At 32.7% G+C, this 16,718-nt stretch overlaps 1 long non-coding RNA gene across 1 annotated transcript in view; it reads left to right on the top strand.

The window, feature by feature from the left end:
• LOC118606590 overlaps positions 1–15,493 on the top strand; it is a 314,651-nt gene extending 299,158 nt beyond the window's left edge. The window contains exons 2-3 of the long non-coding RNA XR_004952543.1: positions 12,453–12,575; positions 14,881–15,493. This is a non-coding gene — a long non-coding RNA (uncharacterized LOC118606590). The remainder of the gene's footprint in view (positions 1–12,452; positions 12,576–14,880) is intronic.
• The last annotated feature ends 1,225 nt before the right edge of the window (positions 15,494–16,718 follow it).

The following is a 16,718-nucleotide window of genomic DNA, read 5'->3' as shown; positions in this document are numbered from 1 at the left end:
ACTTCTATGACTTTCTTATGTACAGGATCTCTAATTAAATTTCTGGCTGATCCACTATTGATCCCTAACTAGATTGCAACTTTAGGCTGGCAAAACTGCAGGCTTTCCTTGTTTCACCTCACCCCTTACCTCCAATCCCTCATCCATCCCCTCGGGCTTCTTTCTGCTGGTGTTCATGGACAGACTCACTCTTGAGTAAAATTACCAGTTTTGCAGACTGAGCTGAGCTAACCTACCAGGGTGGGTTGAGGAAATAAGGGGGTAGGTAGTAGTAATAACAGCATCCCAGGCAAGAAGAATTCAAACTTCTGCTTTTCTTAAGCAAAGCTCTAGCAATTTTTTATAGAGAATTTGTCAGCCTCTTCATGCCATAGCCTGAAGGCCCTCTCCAAAATCTTTAGGAAACTGGGAATAGTTTTTATAATATCAACATAAGAACAAGAACATCTATACCTGTAGAGAATTTTAAGAAAAATTTGAGGCAGAGGATAGGCCTGGAGGCAAGATCTCAACAGACCAAGATAAATGCTTCAAAGAAAGGACAGTTTGTAGCTTTTTGAAAAATGCATTTGGAATTAAGAAAGGAAGTAAGGTGGGAGCAAGCAAGGCGGAATAGTTAAAATTATGTTCTCTTTTGAGGGAGGTCAAACTTTAGAAAGAAGGGTCTGAAAAGAGGAATTTCAAAGGTGTGTTATCCTAAATGCACAGAAACAATGGACAGGACTGGCTTACGGCATGAATGAGCCTTTTAGTAAAGAACATGTATGCCTGGGGCTTGACTGCCTTCCAGGACCTGCCCAGTTAGGAATTAATGATCAGATCACCCTGTGAGGTAACTTTCCATAGAACCCCTTTTTCATCAGTAATAATAGTGACAACAATAATAAATATAAATGAAAATTAGAAGGAACATGAAAATCATTTATTTTTCTACATCAGAGTATATCCTGAGCCCTACCTCATAACTAGATTCTAAATTGTAAGGGCTTTTCCTTCTAGGAGTTTTTCAGCATTTTAAAAACCAGAAAAGGTGTGTGTGTGGTTCCCTAATTTCCCTTCTCTTTGGGCAGGCAAAGGACCCGTGCTACATCTAATTTTTTGCTTCTATAAAGTGAAGATAATAACTTTTACCTCAGAGAAGGCTGTACAGGTTCAGTAAATACTTTCTGTTAGTACTGAAGAAACAGTGCTAGAAATTAATCTTAAAGGAAACACTAGCCTTAAGTCATTCTTATGACGATAATAAAAGAATATAAGCAATTTTGGGGTTGGAGGCACTTGTGAGGAACATGGGGAAAAACCCACAGTTGTCAGAAGTCTCTGAGAACTGTTAAGTTTTTTGAAAGACATTTAAGCTTGAAGATTTAAGGGCCCTAAATTGAAATTTAATTGTTCTCCTGGAGCAAAATAGTAACATCCAGGTGGGTGGTTGGTCTTTATAATGAGAAAGTAAGGTAAGCCAGCCACTCCTCTTAGAAAAACATCCTGTTTTGATTTTCAGTTGCCCCAGGCAGTGGGCAAAGCTCAAGTGGGTAAATTTGTTTCTAAAGGGCATTTAATTGGAAAGTTCATTCTCTTTTACTTTTGCGAACACATGTATACACTTGTTTTCTTTCCCTAAACACAGGGTGATCCGGACAGGAGGAAACCAACCAAGGGTAAAACTCCCTCAGCATAGATTTGCCACTTCAGGCTGATACCTCTAAGTACTGGTATTTATTTTTCAGCTCTGAGAAAAAGGAATAGTTGTCCTTCACAAGAGGCAGGGCTAGAAGGTGGAAATAGTGCAAACATAACTAAATGTATGCACATGACCATTTTGTAATTACCGATTTCTACCTCTGAATCCTCTCCCCACTTCATTCACCTCCCTAGCCCCCAAACCAGGCAACCATCAAAATGCTCGTTGTATCTATGAATTTGATTCCTTTTGATTTTTTTAACCTGTTCCCTAAATTCTACCTATAAGTGAAATCATTAACCTCATAGTATGGGGAGAAGAAATACTCACCATTTAAACATGTGTAAAATTCTTCAACACGTGGTTCTGTTTGCTCACACTTCTGGATTTGGGAAGCCATTCACTTTTAACACATCTGTACAACTCAAAGTATGTCATTGGCATCCTATAAATTGAGATAAAAAAATTCTACCAGATACGGAGAAACTGTCCTATCCTATCCACAGTCATTTCTGCCAAGTACTCATTAAGAAGTGAGCATGCATTTTGCTATCAAGTTCTGGGTTGATTTCTCTATTATCTCCAGTTTCTGGGAGGCAGAACGGTGTCTTGGTTAGGAACACAAGACTCCGAATCACTATCTTTCTTAGTTCTGTGACAGCTTTCTTGTCTTTTATCTCAAAATGGTTAAAGATTACATAATAATGATACTGATAACATTTACTGATTATTTATCAGACATTGTTTTAAGCTCTGTTTGTTTAAACATTTTTAAACTTTAAAATAATCATTTTATTTAACCTTCCTATCTGTTTGAACAGTTGGGTATTGTTATTATCCTATTTTAGGGAAGAAGAAAATCAAGGATAGAACTGTCTTGTTCCTTGCCAAGACCATACGAGCAAGAAAAAATCAAATTCAGGACATCGAATAAAGCTACTTTCTTCCAGGGCCCATTCTTTTAAAGAATTCTAGAATCATCTGCACAAAACTTTTTTTTTTTAATTTGGTAGCTTATTTTGTGCTTATGATCATATTTTTAAAAGGCTTTTTTTTACTTTCATGCTTTTTATTTTTTTCTTTCATATATGATGCTTATCAAGGTGTTCCATAGAATTATCATATTGATTTATAAAAATCTGAGGTCAGACATTTCTTTTTCCTCTCCCTTTCTTATCCTGCTTCTCTTCTTCCTCTTCTTTCTCAAGATTTTTCCCGCATAAAACTATAGTTCATAATTGAATCACATTTTAATCTCCTTAATATACCCTTCTTTAATTTCAAATATTTGCTAATTAAGGGTTCACTAATGAGATATCTTTTTAATCAATCATTGCATATCCTAAGTATTTATAAGTAAGTAGAAATTCTTGTCACTGAATAAAAATAAAGTGCTATATTATACTAGAAAATAAACAAACGCATCAAAAATTAAAGATCCAAAACCAAAATAAATTAGCTAAAGAGTGTTTTCCAACCCTGGTGTGATATATAGCATGCCAATTGTCAACAGAATTTTTTCTTATTTGTAGCTTAAACTTGAAAGAGTTATCACAATAATCACTTAAATCATTACTTATTTAACATATTCATCATAATGTTTCATTGTTCTGGCTTCATTACAAAAAAATAATGGACTTTCGAGGTAATTTTCTCACATTTAAGTGCATAAACTTGAAAGATTTTCATTATTTTTAAATAAAACTTTCAAAAATATATTATAAAGTCTTCTCTATTTAGAAAATGAAGATACTTATTAAATCTGGATCTTTTCCTAGTAATCCAGTTCATCAATATTAACAAAAAATATTCAATGAGATTTAGGAATGATTATTAAGTGTTTGTTAAAGGAACCAGTGGTTCTGTATATATTTATTTATTTTTATATTTTTCATAAATATTTGCTAAATACTTGCTGTGTGGAAGATACTGTCTATCCTAAGTGCAATACAGATGTAAGGAGCTACAAACTAATGGAAAAATGATTGCATGTATATTTTTAAGTCTTCCATCAAAATATTGTAATATTGCCATTCTTTGCACAAAGTACATAAGTGAAAAAATGTGCTGCATGTCTTCTGTAGGGCTTTAGCAAGTCACATGACCTCTATGGAACTTAGTTCTTAGTTTCTTCATCTGAAAGAGTATGCGTTGAACCCAATCAATGTCTCCCCAAAATTATCCAGTCCCATGTGAGAACAATATCCAGTGTTTCTGCTTCTTTTATTTTCATTTATTAGCAAAGTTTTGGACTCAGCTTATTTATTTCTATTTCTTCTACACTTCTGCTGTCCACAATAAAAGTTTTAAGTATTGCTCTGATTTTTTATTGAGGTATAATTGACATATATATACCATTATATTAGTTTTAGGTACAACATAATGATTCAATATTTGTATATAGTGAAATGATGACCACGATAAGTCTCATCAGCATCTGTGACCATACATTGTGATGAACATTTTTAAGATTTATTCTTAGCAACTTTCAAATATGAAATACAGTATATGTAATTATAATCATTATACTGTACATTATATCCCCACGACTTGTTTTATAACTGGACATTTATACCTTCGATCCCTTTAGCCCATTTTGCACAACGCCCCGGCCCCCCCATCCCCTGCCTCTAGCAACCACCTATCTGTTATTTGTATCTATGAGCTCTTTCATTTGTTTGTTTGTTTTGGATTCCACATATAAGTGAGATCATAGGGTATTTGTCTTTCTCTGTCTGACTTATTTCACTTAGTATAATGCCCTCAACATCCATGTACATTGTTGCAAATGGCAAGATTTCCTTTTTTTTATTGCTTAAGAATATTCCATTGTAGAGACTCTCCCCATCTTATCTGTGGTTTTGGTTATTTGCGGTTTCAGTTATTCATGATCAACTGTGGTCAACAGTGGTCCATAAATATTAAATGGAAAATTACAGAAACAAACAATTCATATGTGTTAAATTGCATAGTGTTCTGAGTAATGGGATAAAATCTCACACTGTTCTGCTCCGTCCTGCCTGAGACATGAATCATCCCATTGTTCAGTGTATCTATGCTATGTGCTCTAACCACCTGTTAGTCACTTAGTAGCCTTCTTGGTTATCAGGACAACTGTCATGATGTCACAGTGCTTGTGTTCAAATAACTCTTATTTTACTTAATAATGGCCACAAAGCACAAGAGTAGTGATCTTAGCAATACAGGTATACCAAAGAGAAGCCGTAAGGTGTTTCGTTTAAGTGAGAAGGTAAAGTTCTCAACTTAATAAGTAAAGAAAGAAGAATTATGTGCTGAAGTGGTTTAGATCTACACTAAGAATGAATCTTCTATGTATGGAACAAAAAGAATTTTGTGCTAGTTTTGCTGTTGCACCTCAAATTGCAAAAGTTACAGCCGCAGCATTTAGTTAAGATGGAAAAGGCATTCAATTTGTGGGTGGAAGACATGATAGAGCTCGATAGTATCTACACTTTCAGGCACCCACTGGGGGTGTTGGAACATGTCCTCACAGATAAGGGGATGGCTACTTAGCCTACTTCCATGTCTTGGTATTGTAAAAAAATGCCGCAGTGAACACAGAGTACATGTATCTTTTTGAGTTAGTGTTTTTGTTTCCTTTGAATAAATATCCAGAATGAGAGTTGCTGGATCATATGGTAATTCTATTTTTAATTTTTTGAGGAACCTTGTACTCTTTTCCATAGAAGCTGCCCCAATGTACATTCCCACCAATAATGTACAAAGGGTTCACTTTTCTCTACATCCATTCCAATACTTCTTTTTAAAAATATTTTTTTATAATAAACATTGTAACAGGTATAAGGCGATATCAGTAGAATTTTTAGATATTTTGCTTGATTTTAGTGCAAAAAATCCAGGTTGTTTCTAATGTCTCTTCCATTTTAGAGCTTTCCAAAATTCATGATTTTATATCTGTATTTATACATCTATACTTGTGTCATCTGATAGATCATATTTTATTATAAACATTTAATAGCTTGTAGAAATAACACATGAGAAAAATAGAAGTCTCTTTCAGTAGAGAATTGTAAGTGAAATAAAATCCCCTGAGTGTAAAAAAATATATATATGCTTATATATATGTGTATGTATGTATGTGTGTGTGTGTGTGTGTATATATATATATATATATAGTAATTAACTTAATTTTAAAAGCCTTTAGGTCTATGGCCTTGCCATGATGAACAAGCCCTATCCTGTCTAATCTCAGAAGCTAAGCAGGGTCAGGCCTGGTTAGTACTTGGATGGGAGACCACCTAGGAACACCAAGTACTGTAGGTGTCAAAAATAAAAAATAAAGGATTGTAATATGATAAAGTCCTTGCAATTTGTACAAGGCAACCAAGGATTGCCTCACCTAAAATAAATACATACATAAATAAAAGCCTTCAGAAATAAGCTTTTAGATTTTAATTTATTTTTAAAGATAATATTTCATAACTATCTCATAAGTTTTTGGGTGGGTGAAGATAATATCAAGAAATAAACTATTAATTGTCATGCACAGTAAAAATCACATAATAAAGAACTAGAAAACATTATGCCTATATATATTTTTGAGATAGGGAATATTGGATAAAAAGACTAACTTTTAGTCTTTTCAAACTTGAATTAAAGTATATGTCCACATACACACACACAAAAACACAAACTACAGTAGAATTCCTAAATTTAGTAAAATTGTTAATAGAAATCAGTACATGTACATGAGAAAATATATGTAAAAATCTGGCAATTAAAAAATTACATTAGCAACAGAATAAAGCATATTTCCCTTTAAGATATTTATTTAAAACATTATCCTTAAACTTACTAGAGTTATTATTAGTATCGATATCTGCTTCTTATACATTGTCTTCATGGTAGCGTTTATTTCAAGTATTTGTTTCTGTTTTTTTTTTTTTTTTTATTCCCTCTCTGAAATATTTAGGCCTGTTTTTCTTATTAAATGCATGGCGTATCTTTGTATTTATGTTAACACTTCCTCTCAGAACGCCTAAAAAATGCATTGAAACCTTCTTAAATGATCACAGTATTCTTTAAGGGTATTGCCATGATATATTTGAGCTTGGGAAAATAAACCCAACAGAATTTAAATTATAATTGTGATTTCTAGTGACTCTGATGAGCAACAAGATTGCTTTTCTCCTTTAGGACCCAAATGCAGGATGCAATTTTATGGAACAGTGATCATCCTTTTTTATTTAGTTATACTCATGTTTGAGATCCTTGAATTTTCCTTATGCAAAGAACTATACACTAAAAACAAATCTGCAGAAGATGTCTCCAATGTTGGTGATTACCAAGAAAATTTTGAGAAAAGTCATAAATGGAGAACTTGTCGATAACTGTGATTTTGATATTTGTTTGCTGTCTTAAAATAGGACAACATTGTGGACTTAAAAATACAATTCAGAAAATTTTTAAGAAAAAATTTTATCCTCTAGCCTGTTTGTAATATAAGATGAGGACTAAGGGGAAAAAATCAGAATGGATCAAATAACTTTTTTCTCGAGATGTTAGATCACATCTGATTGTGAAAGTCTAATGTTTCAGAGTATCCTTATGTCTCCATTTTAGAGTTAAAGATGGATGCCAGATGGACACCATCTGTATCTATCATTAATGAACTAATGTTTATAATGGGCCAAAAATGTAGAAAATAAGAAAGATAAAATAGAAGTTTTCATAATAGTATATAGTAAATAGATTATTTCTCAGTATTTGGAACCAACATAAAGCATGTAACTTAAAAGTTGAACTTGATGATTAACTAAAACATAACTAGCAAATATTTTAAGAAAATAAAATAGAATTCACCAGAGAGTAAAATTGATGCCATCTTTAACTATTATGGAGCTCAAAATCAATCTCTTGAAAAAAGTATAATGAGAGTGGTAAGTAAAATATATATGATTTTATTTTGAGATGTATGACAAAAATTATTAATGGCATTAATACTATATCTGTAAGAGCATTTGATAGTCGTCATGGAGAGCCACAAATCTTCCTTAGAGATCTTTTCCTCAAAATGATTTATATATGAATTCATTGCTTCTAAAAAAAGATAACAATAACTAAAAAGTCTTTCTGCAAACAAAAACCTATTTACAGAATAGGAAACATATGTTATAGAAATACATTTAAATTGTGTTTTCAACAAAGCGTGATTGAAGAAAAATAAAATGTTTTCAAAACTTACAGACACCCACCAGATGACTGTATTTGTTCCCTAATAGTCCAATCAAATTGACATTTATGCTGTATTTGAATATCACTATTGATACAAGTTCAAAAACTCACATTTGCATTGAAGACTTCTAGATTTTAAATAGGTTGTTCATAAATTATTACTTATGGCTTCTACCCATTTATACTTGCTGAGCTCTAATGGGTACAATGATAATAAAAATAATAAATATTTTAATAATATCTTATGCATTTCAAAATACTTTTATATATTTTCATTTGATATCATTTGATCCATATGTCATCTTTATAGAATAATTTAGTTATTATGTCCATTTTATAGACAGGGAGACAGATTCAAAGACATACATAGTAGTTTGTTCAGTCATGTAGCTAGCAAGTGACAGATATAAATTATAAACTTACATTTTCTGATACCAAATTATATTACATTACTTTTATGATAACCATAAGATGCTGTTATAGGACAAATGTAATCCTTTTTAAAGACATTCATTTCTCAAATAGTTAGGGACAACTGATTATAAAATCAGGCAGTCTTATGGTTAGTAACTTAGGCCCTATGTTAGACAAACTTGGGTTTGAAGCTTCAAGTTATAACTCTGTGACCTTGACAAATTACAAGATGTGTGAAACTTTATTTCTTATCTAAAATATGGGAATAAAAATACAACAAACCTTTTACATTATATTTTTGACATATTTCTATTAGCATAAGGCAAGACAAATTTGATTATTAAGAAATTATATTACATTTTGTCTACTTATTTGCTCTCAAGACTTTAAGATCCTTCAGCACTGGGTCATAACTTATTTTGCCTTTTACCTCAAAATCTACTACAGGGGCAAGTGATACATGATAGATGTTAGATAGATGTTAAAGTTAGCAGTTAACTAACTCAACCACACTTTATTCATCTGTGTACTATTAGCCCTTCTTCACTCTATATTCATAAATTTGTTTGTTTTTGGACCTATCAGTAGAGTTTTATATTTATCACTTTTAGATTATATTCATTGCTTCAGTTTCTTTCAGGGTGACATATTTTAATCACTCATGGTAGTCAATAAGATTTTCCTGTTTTGAACATCCACAATTTACAATGACATCTTTCAAGCAACTTTAAAAAAAAAAGAGTTGGCAATGAAATCTTACTGAATATCATTAGAAATTTCTCTCGAGCTGGTATAGATTAAATTAAATTATATAATTTAAGAAGACATTTACCTACTGTTCTTCAGCCTATATTGTTTAATTTTGTAACTTTTTCAGCTGCCATTTTGAATGCTTTATTGAGGAGGAAGTAGGAAGGCATGAAGTTGAGAAATTGTGTGGAATAAACTAATATATTTTTTACATGAAAAAGTCAAAGATTTTAGCTTTACCCCATAGGCAATGGGGAAGTCATTTAAATATTTAAGCCTAAAAATGACTAGGTTACATTATTATTATAGAAATACAACTGTGTTAGTAATGTAGAGCATATATTAGAAAATTGAGACTGCAGGCTCATATAGTATTTAGGGAATTTAAAACAGTTCAGAAAAAGAGTGAATGTGAACTAGAACAAAGACAGTGAGAGTTCTGCTTTATTTCTAATTGTACATAAAATATTCTGAAAGATAGTTCCCTAGAATGCAATGATAAAATAAAGAATATAAGAAGATAAATATATGTGCAAAGTATCAATAAATTTCCAATATGGTGCAGTGTCTAGCACAAATAGCATGTTTGCAATTAAAGTTTACTGAATGAATGCAGTTTAGAAAGTAAGTCATGAGAATTATAAGTCTTTGAACACTTATAGACAATGAAATTATACTGCTTAAAGCTTAGCTTGTATCAAATCAAATTACCAGTATTCAATATTTTTTTTTTAGGAATTACATTTATTTCTTATTTGCTTTGAGTCTCTTAAATTTCCTTAAAAATCATTTGGATGAGTTTCTTACCTCTTTCATACTTCTCAAAATGTTACATGGTATTACTCAAATTGTATAATTTTAAGATTTACTTAATTAATTAAAAATTGTAATAGGTCTGTTAACTTAGTAATATCTTCCATAAATATGTAGTGTCCATTGATAAGAGCATCATATGAAAACACAAGCATATGAAACTAGAAAAGTGTTTACTTATATACATTTATGCAATATTGATACTGATAATGATAACATGATTTGAAACATTGTCTGATTTATCTGTGCGACGTATTTATGTTAGTGTATTTAATGCAAACAAACAAAAGCAAATTCTTAATGATCTATTGGCTTGACATGAATTGTTTCAGCTCTAAAAGATTATGGTGTTAAATCTTAAACATGAAAAACGACAAGAGGAATTAAAGGAGACATAAAAAAGTTTAAAGGTTTAAATGGGAACTATGGCTAAAGGTATATCAGTTAGTGATGCTGAACAAACCACTCTAAAACTCTGACATAAATGGCAATCATTATTTTCACTCACATATTTATAAGTCAACTAAGGTTGAGTTGATCTAATCTGGGTTTGATGAGGCTTGACTCCAAGCTGTCAGGTGGGTTCAGTTCTCCTCTGTGTATTTCTTACCCTTTCTGATTTTGTGGCCTAGCTTAGGCATGTTCTTATGATGATACCAAAATCTTAAGATGTAAAAAAGAATTGTCACTTCTGACCACATATCTTTGGTGAAAGCAAGTGATAATACTGAGTTCAAAGTCATAAAGTATAAAAAGGCAGTGTCTTTAGAGGTAGCAACTTCAAAGTTGCATATGTAAGTATGGGGATAAGAAGAGAGGAAATATCGGGGCCAATAATTCAATCTACCATGCAAAGTTAATTGGTGGTCCGATGATGAATCTTGGAGAAGAAAGTGTCATGAACAACTAGGTTCAAATTCAGCTATCCCTCAATTCTAGACAAACTTCTTTAAGAGTTACCGAGAATTATATAAGCTGTCTGAGCTGTTTGGACATTCACCTAAGTCGTGTAAACCTGTTTCACTGACACCTTTTGAAAACTCTCCTGGCATTTCTACAGGCCTTGAAGACTGCTGTAAGATGGGCAGGACCATTTAGAAATCAGTCAAAATGAGCTTCTAACTTGAGGAAATATCAGTGTTTACTTTATTCCATGGTGACTCTTGATAATGGAAAACTGACCAAGTCATATTTAATTCTGTAGCTTTGCATTGGAGGCTTACATCCCTGAACTTTCTTGCTATTAGATGAAAGGTGTCTAAACATCCTAAAATCATATCTAAGCAGGCCGCTCACCTAGAAATGAGTCTCTTATCCTTCTTTTCATATCTTAGGGGAGTGAGAATAAGACTAGAAGGCAAGTGGAACTACATGAAGCTAACTAAGTACATCAGCTTTTAAGTCTCTTATTTCCAAAAGCAAGTGCTCATCCTATCAGAGCCCAGAAGAAAATCTCACATTTCAAATGACTGTCAATTATTATGGCAAAATACATTCTTATTTGTTTATGTTCCATTTGTGTAACTACCACCACAAAAGAAGGACTAGGTTCAAATCAAAGATTCTCACACTCTAGAATATCTGCTGGTGTCTTATCCTCCCAATTTCAGGGCCCCAAGGCTTGTATTAGACATTCTCAATTCAGTCTAAATCTGGATCCCAGAAAAAAATCCCCTGTGGACTTCTAAATTCATTATTTAGGCCACAAAAAAATAAAAGTGGTGGATATGTATAATAAACTAGAACTAATCTGGCTTGTAAATAAAGTGTTTTTGTTGATATATCAGATGCTTGAACATCTGGAAGAGAAACAAAAGGTAACCACAAAAGCCAAAAGAAGTAAGCTAAATTCAATCACTATCCTCCCGGACAGATTTTTTACTCCTTTATGATGATTAGTGCCTATTTTTCACTTGGAAGCTGAAAAATTAAAGCTTTCTATATAGAACTTCACCAAGCTTCTTTCTAATTCAGACTCTAAGTAAAGTTAAAAAGGAGGAAGAGTAGCGGTTGTAGTAACAGTAACAGTTCTTATTTGAGACTAGCTTAAGCTTGGATTACACATTTGAGATAAATTTCATTTTTTTCCAACATCAAAATCTATGTTTTAGAGGAAGTATTAAAACTAGTGACAAAAACTGTTCGTGACAGCTAATGATATCTTATGTTAAACTGGAATCTAAAGTTTGAAGGAGAAATTAAGTAAATTGATTGATTACATTTAATTTGTTAACATATGTAAGTGTTATATAGAAAAATGTGTTAGACTATCATCACTTTATCCATCAGTGACAAATACTCCTATATTTATTACAGCAGTGCTACTTACTTGGTTTCTTTTGGCCAGGAAATATGTGTTTACATATTAGTGGTGGGTGACTGGCATCCATAGTCATGCTTAATTGAACTAAGAAACGGTACTTAACAGACCCATCTATTTCGTGAGATAAATCTAACCAGAGATGAGAATAGTAATAAAATAACAACATCATCACATTTTTGTTGACTGTTTATTATGTGACAGTAACTGTGCTGAGTGCTTTTTATTCATTCAGTCTCCACCATCATTATTTTACAGATGAGAAAATTGGATCTCAGACAAATGATCTAATTTGCCCAACATGACATAGCTAACAAGTGGTGAGGCACTGAACCTCCAGAATTATACCCCCAACCATTATGCAATCCTGCTTCCTAGAAGGTAAGAGTCTAAGATTACTTTTGCTAAAGTATAGGTTGTCTTCGGATACTGTTGCTTAACTTATACAGCTGGATTCACTTTAGTTTCATGACAGGTATTTATAGTTCTTTTCTAGTTCTAACTCTCAGAGTATGTAATATTTTAGATCTGAAAAGCTACCTATTCTTGACCAGACTGTCCATTTGTCTTTGGAGTCCTGTTCACTCAATGTTGTATTCCTGGGCACTGACCTGAAAGGAGCTCAAGTTAGCCGCCTCCTAACATTGAATTTGAGTAGCCGGCAACTCTCTTAGGAGCAATCTCTGGAACCTGGTCCTTATCCCATGGTTTCCTTTCTTTACCAAGATAACCACTGAAGTTCCATTTCTCATATTTGAGCCCATCTGAATTGTGAAAGAAATGTATCTGGCATGGGTCATCTACAATCTTATTATTGCTTATCACCAGCAAGAAGCATCTCAATGGAGATGAGATAACTGTCTTTAGTTCTATGCTGGACTGAATCAGTGACATTTTTATTACCATTATATTATACCTCAATTTTTAAATTCATTACCCCAAACACTAGCAGATCTCGATCATTTATTAGGTGTCACAAGTTGTTGCCCATAGTAAAATCCTGAAGGTCATTGAATAACTTGCTTTTTATTTTATAAATTAGGTCATAGTCAATATTTCAGTATTCAAATATTTTTATTTATTCAAATTCCATTGTTTTCTTAAATTGGTGGCATGACTGGTAGCTCACCAGAAACTGCATCTCACTGTTACCTCTCTTAATAATTTCTTCTGGAAAGCACTGCCATTCATATTATATGGTAGATTAGTATATTATTTCTGTACAGGTTTGGTATGCATTTTTACCAGTTGATCCTGTCTGCTTATTTTCCACTCATAAATGGATCAAGGAGATAGTGTTTTAATTGACTTGATACATTTCCCAACTTTTTGCAAAGTAGCTAAAGAGCGTTTTCTTTATGATGCTAGATGGCACTACTAGTCAAGACTTTATTTTTTACAACTTTTCTTATTCTAAAAATTGTAAGTAGGCATATAAAATAAACTTTAATCTTGAAATTTGATGGTTAAATATTAATTACGATAAACTTTCAGAATAAACTTTTCTTTGAAAGTTAAAATCTTTCAAATGAAGGAAATTATGAAGTCACATGTAAAAAATGAGGAAAAGAAGACTTGAACAAACATTTTTGGCTTCGTAATTCAATATAAAAATTAAGGTGCAATAAAGTCTCAATGTCCAGGAAGCAGTTATTCTGGAAGAGAAAATGAAAAAGAAATATCAGTCTATAGAATTCAGTGCTCTTAGACACAATGTTAGTGTTTTAACAACATGAACATATTTCTTAAAGAATATTGTCAAGTACTCTTTCTCTTAAAACCTTTAGTTGCTAATAAAAACTGCAACTTTCTTATATTTTATTGAAGTTTCAATATGAAAGCATTACCATTTTCAGGTAATTTATCTTAATAGATGTTTATATAAATGAGCATGTTTTTTGGTAAATCACAATAGGTTTATAACCAAAGACAATTAAAATCTTTTTTAAGGAAATGTAGTACCACAAAGTTCTTCCTATGCCACATAGAGATGTGTGTCTTGAATACATTCAGCCAGTGTTATTGTCTGTTCCTTTTCTGTGTATAGTTAGTATCAAATACCAGTCTTTTGTTTTTTTGTATAGTAAGCTTACAAAGAAAAGGCAAATTCTCAGCCATATATGCAGCCCTTTGAATACCATGTCTCAATGTTTGGATCATCCAAATGGAACCTAAGGCATTCTGACCATTAGTTGGGTCACTAGCTAGGGGGCTGAGGGCCTCTCCTGAGTAACTTGAGAATCCCTTCAATCTGGCTCTTTGATTTGGCTTTCACAGGCCAGTACTTTTTATTTCTTCTCATCTGTCCACTATCATGTTAACAAACCAAGACGAATCTCTGCAGCTCATTGACAACATAATAAAATGAGATTAGAATTTCACCAGCTAAAGAATGACTTATTTTAGGGCTTTAGGCTTGAGACTAATGTTTGTGTGTGCCTTGGTGATCAAAAACGAAAATAAAAGTCAAACAAACAAACAAGTAAAGCCATAATGGTTGTCTAGAAGGACTTCTTAAGTCTACTGAGCCTGATTGAAAACCCAGATAAGTTCCAAACCAAAACAACACAGTATCTTTCATGTCCCTGACATAATATTTTACCAGTAGGCTCACCCCAATGTTGTTTTTGCACCACAAATAACTATTATCCAATTTACATTTTGTTAATATGAACCCTGGTTCAAGAAAAATCAGTTGAAAAATCAGTTGAATGCTTCTGGAAGCTGCCGGACGACTGCTGCTTCATTTTAAGACTTTAGAACAAATAGCTGGAATACGCGATCCCTGAGTTTTTGATGTGGGTAATGTATTAAACATCTCAGGGTAAGTGAAGATTTTGGCCACTTCTAAAGGCATTTTGAATCAACATAAATAAAACTTTAGAAAAAACTGGAAGACAGTGTTGTTTATTGTACAAGAATAATCAGGAACCTTTAATGAAATATTGTGACAAAGAGCCACAAATTAATATCTAATCTCCAATGCATACAAGGCTTTTATCCTCTCAAGTAAGCTGACCAAAAAGACTAAAACAAATTGTCTTAATTGTATGTATATTTCCTAGCCACATTTTCCATATACAATTAAGTTATTTTAAAATTCTGCAATTGAAGTACTTGTCTTTAATAATAAGGTCTGGGTTTATTTGATTAAAATGTGATTTGGCATAGTTAGATGCCCAACATTTTAATTAAGAAAATTGCATTTGCTTTCTTGATATTCGTCTAACCAGTTGTTTTATCAGTTACACGTAAACACATTTTGCAAATTAGTTCACTGGTTATTCCTTATCCTGCAAATATTAGATGGCAGAAAGATGTTTATTATATGTAAATAATACAAATGCATGTTATCTTGCATGCAATAGAAAGTTAAGCAAATAAAGCTACTTTAACGTGCTCTGTTCATTATTAATTAGTGCAACTCAAGAACTTAACTAGCTTAGGCCATTTTAGCAAGGATAAAGATGTTTTTAAAAGAGCAGCAGTCCTGTCACAAATCCTATTTCTCAGCTATACTAATTGCTTTCTTTGCATTTAAATCCTTACTAGTGCTGAAAGGTAAAAGCAAGCTAGGAAACTGTGTGACGGAGAAACCCAAACAACTCTTTAAAAACCTCTCCTTTCCAGTCCTGTGCCTTGAGAATCTGCCATCTGGAATGCATACCGTATTCAGTGCTTTAGCTCTTGACGTTTTTAAACAATAGCACTGTAGCATTTCAGCATGTTGTCTCATGATCAAATAAATGTGCTATGTGTTAAATTACGCAAGTAGATAATTAAAACTCCTCTGTGCCTAAAGGACATAGTGAGGACAGGCACTTGCCAATTTGGTTTTGATATACCACAGCATAGAGTTGATAACGTATAATAAGTATATCATCAGCTCTGCATTTATTGATATTTAGGTAAAATATTTCAGAGATAAATATGTCGAATTTTGTATGGCTTTGGGCATTCTCAAGGTTAATTAGCATCCAAGTGACTAAGATGTTTTATTCCTCTCTAATACTTTCATCCCAGGGCGATATTTGCCTGAGGTTGAACTGGTTTTGATTAACTCTATGTGATAATGAAAACCATGAGAATGGCCTCATGTAGAAGTTCCTTCTTTTCTGGTGTTACATATAAAACTGCGGAAGTCTTCTAATATTTAATGAACTTTTTTCCCTTTCTGCACCCAGACCTCAAACTAATTATGAACGTGTGAGGAATGATTTTATCTAAAGTCATTACAGTTTTGTAAGGTGTGCCTAAGTGAAGAGTTCAACTATTTTTATTGGGGTGAAGAAAAACACATTTTAATGAGGGTTCAAAGCAATTTTTGTGCTCTCCAAGGACAGGCAGAGAGTCAGATCAGCAATTGTACATAGAAGATTAAGACAAATGAGCTGACATCTCCTCTAGTGTCATAAAGTGTGTATTTTGAGCTGATCAGTAATGACTATTGGTATTTCTTCCACATTACAATAGAGAAGCAACTGACAGGATAAAATTATCAAAGTCGTCTGAGGAGGCATCTGA

Source organism: Rousettus aegyptiacus, unplaced genomic scaffold (genome assembly GCF_014176215.1).
Source record: "Rousettus aegyptiacus isolate mRouAeg1 unplaced genomic scaffold, mRouAeg1.p scaffold_m13_p_8, whole genome shotgun sequence".
Taxonomy (NCBI): Eukaryota; Metazoa; Chordata; class Mammalia; order Chiroptera; family Pteropodidae; genus Rousettus; species Rousettus aegyptiacus.
The sequence above is the reverse complement of the archived record's forward strand: the minus strand, read 5'-3'. Positions and strand labels throughout refer to the sequence as shown.